Below are 3,487 nucleotides of genomic sequence, written 5' to 3'. Positions count from 1 at the left end.
TTTTACTGCCGCTGAAACAACAGTACTACTGCTCAGTGTGCGGTACTACCGCCCGGGTGGTACTACCGCATTGTCGAGACCGCGTGGGGGTTAAGAGCGGGTAGGGGGAGTTCCAACTTCCTCATACCCATTCATCTCTTCCCCTCACCTCGTCTCTCTCTCTCTCTCTCTCCTGCTCAAGAACGGCACCAGAGGACCTCACCGGATCTCCGTCTCTAGCCACTCTCCTCACTTTTCAACCGGTGGGATCGACCCCCAATGCATCCTCTTGCCATGGACCCCGGCATCTCCCCTTGCCCCTCTCTCTTTGCCTCTTTTTGTTGCTTCTAAGTTTTGGGAGATGCATGAGTAGGTCTTGTGATTTTTGGTTAAATCTTTGCAAGAGAAGATTGTTGGAGAGTGCTTGTGCAGTAGATATGCTATTTGGTGTGATACAACTACGTAGTTTTGATCAACGGTAGTACCAATTCATCTTCACGGGTGTTCTCAGATGCGTTATTGCCAGATCTGCCCTGTGCGGTACTACCGCTCCGCCTAGAGCAGTACTACCGCCCGTTGCGGGTCCCGTGCAGTACTACCGCTCCCCTGGAGCGGTACTACCGCTTGAGGCATGGATGTAAAAAATTACTTCCGCTCTGAGAGTGATACTACCGCGCCACCCCAGTGCTGTACTACCGTGGTCAGAGCAGAAGTAAATTTTACTTTTGCATCATGTTACAATACTACCGCTTGACCTAAAATTGCTTCGTTTTGTCACACCTAATCTCATTTCTATTTGTTTCTTTCTTTTGCCCTTGGTCTTTGCAATAAGTCTTCTCGCTTATCTCGTGTGTTTGCGTTGTGTGTCATAGGTGTTGGCTCCTGTTCCGGTGCTAGGAGCTCGAACCCTAGCCGTGATACGAGCTCCAAGCGCCTTCGCAACCAAGAAGCTCCTGAGGGGTCCAATGCCCCGCAACGCAACGTGAAGACCTCAGCCACCAAGATCAAGGAGCCAGTTGTCGGCTTTGATGAAATGCCTCAAGAAGAGTTCTTGATTTGAAGGAAGCTCAACCCCTATATCAAGCCTAGGGAACTCATAAGGGGCAATGACTTGTTTTGAACCAAGCAACAAAATCTCATCTTCCTACTCCCTCCGTTCTGAATTACTTGTCTTGAATTTGTCTAGATACGGATGTATCTAGACTTATTTTAGTGCTAGATACCTCCGTATCTAGACAAATCTAAGACAAGTAATTCGGAACGGAGGGAGTAGATGTGATCAAGGCCAAGCAGAACATCTATGTACCCGTTCAGTGGATTGACATGCACCATCTGAGGAAGAACCAAACATATTTTAGTGAGCGGCTGGACTTGGTGGAGCAGTTTGGTATTGAGGAGATCATCACTTTTCACCTTGACTTTGACCCGGAGATTGTGGCTCAGTTCTTTGCTTTTGTCCATTTCCACACGGATGAGAAGCAGAGCATGACTTGGATGACAAATGGGAAGAGGATGACTGCTGAGTGGAAGGAGTTCATGGAGATGTTGCACGTTCATGATGAGGGGCTTGATGTGCCCGTTGGTATCCGCCCACATGCCAACCCAGAGTCTGCTTCCAAGAACAAGCTTCAACCCTACCTTGTTGGGAAGACTTTACCAATGGCAAGAAGTCTTATGTGTTGAACTCGTTCCTCGACATCATGCACTGAATCTTCCACAACACTCTTTTCCCTTGCATGGGTGACAAGGACAAGGTGCATGCCTATCTTGTGGACATGATGCTTACTTTTGAGGAAGCGCGTCATCAACAACCTGGACCACTTGATGTCTCTCACATCATGTGGAGTGAGCTTCAGTCTGATGTGTTCCATAGCAAGGTTCCTATCTACGGCCCTTATCTGCACCTCCTGATTTCAAAGACATGGGAGAAGCTCTTTCTGGGTGAAGAGTCTCATGCTCCCAACTGGATTCACCATGAGCCCATTAAGCTGCACCAGAAGAACAAGTGGGCTAACACCACTACCCAGGCTGAGGCAGAAGCTGCCCGCATGGACGTTGATGATGATGAGATTTAGGAGGAGGAGGCGGAGGACAGTTCTGAGGGGTATGCACCTCCCTCTGCTGAGCCGTCTTGGGCTAAGAAGCTCAAGGCCAAGATGAAGGCTCTATTATGCATGCAGGCCAAGGGGCAGTACCAGACTCACGTTGCTTAGAAGGAGAGTCGCCAGCGCGACAAGCAGATCTTGAGGAAGCTTGGCGAGCACGTCTCGAGCGGGTCGGAGAAGAACATCACTCCTGAGGCTGCCTGGATGATGAAGCAAGGCTATCAGTGGGCTGAGTCAGATGAGGAGTCCATTCCTGCTGCTAAGACGGATGAGGAGATTGATGGGTGATCACTTCAGTGGGAGCTACCACCTGTGTCTTAGGTGTCCTCTCTGCATTTTTGGTGTCTCGGTGCCAAAGGGGGAGAGAGTGTAGGATTTAAGGGTTAATTTGCGAGTTTTTGTCTCCTTGCTTTTGTTTCGTTGAACCTTCGTTGCTTTGGTTGGTGTTAGTTGCGTGTGAGACCAGAAGACTTATTCTATAATATGGTGTGAGACATATGCCTTCTCTATTATCCTTTTATTGTCTAGTATGTTTAGTAGCTTATTTTGTCTTGTGCCCTTTACTTCATGCTCACTTACTATTACTTGCCTCCATGCTTAGTGTCACTTACTTTGTTGCAAAGATTGCCTTGTCTATAAAATATAGTGGGAGTGTTGATCCTAGTGTGTGTGTTGTGCAGTCCAAAGCATATCTATAGAGTGCACACATCTAGGGGGAGCCTGTCTATATTTTATAGATTTTGGGTTTGCTTAGGTTCATTCTATATCTCTATGTGAAAATCCCGTATTGTCATCAATCCACCAAAAAGGGGGAGATTGTAAGGGCATATTTCTCCCTAAGTGGTTTTGGTGATTGATGACAGTGCATTTGCGGACTAATCGTGTGCTTTGAGCATTTCAGATATCTCATGTCTAGGCACAAGACGATTCGGTGCCCCTCGGAGCCTATCGAAGACGGCGGTTCTCTATGTTTATTTCCGGGGGATTTGAGTTGTAGGAAAGCCGTACTATTAAGAGGGGGTCCGCTCCGGAAAGGTTAGGGTGGAATCAACACGTACACATATGTTCCTTTGCATCGCCTTTCCTTTGCTTCGATGGAGCACCATCCAGTTATTCATGTCTCTGTGATATGAAGGCTGCCAAATGCTAAAGCATCTGTGGCGTGCGGTAGTACTGCTCAAGGGAGCAGTAGTACCATAGGGGCATGCGGTAGTACTGCTCAAGCGAGCGATAGTACTGCACCCAGTGGTAGTACCGCTCCTGGCGAGCGGTAGTACCGCTACCTCTAGCCCTGACAGCGCATGCGGAAGTAGGCGCGGAAGTAATTTTTTACTTCCGCCCCTATGCGGTAGTACCGCTCCCTGTGAGCGGTAGTACCATGCTGGACTTTTGCACAGCCCTAA

The 3,487-nt window shown here is 48.4% G+C and overlaps 1 pseudogene; it reads left to right on the top strand.

The window, feature by feature from the left end:
* The first annotated feature begins 1,302 nt into the window (after positions 1-1,302).
* LOC147970472 (uncharacterized) lies at positions 1,303-2,054 on the top strand (annotated as a pseudogene).
* Positions 2,055-3,487: the final 1,433 nt, after the last annotated feature.

The sequence above is a fragment of the Triticum urartu genome, chromosome 5A, assembly GCF_056163025.1.
Source record: "Triticum urartu cultivar PI428250 chromosome 5A, HENAU_Tu73, whole genome shotgun sequence".
Lineage (NCBI taxonomy): Eukaryota > Viridiplantae > Streptophyta > Magnoliopsida > Poales > Poaceae > Triticum > Triticum urartu.
This window is presented reverse-complemented; position numbering and strand designations above follow the sequence as displayed.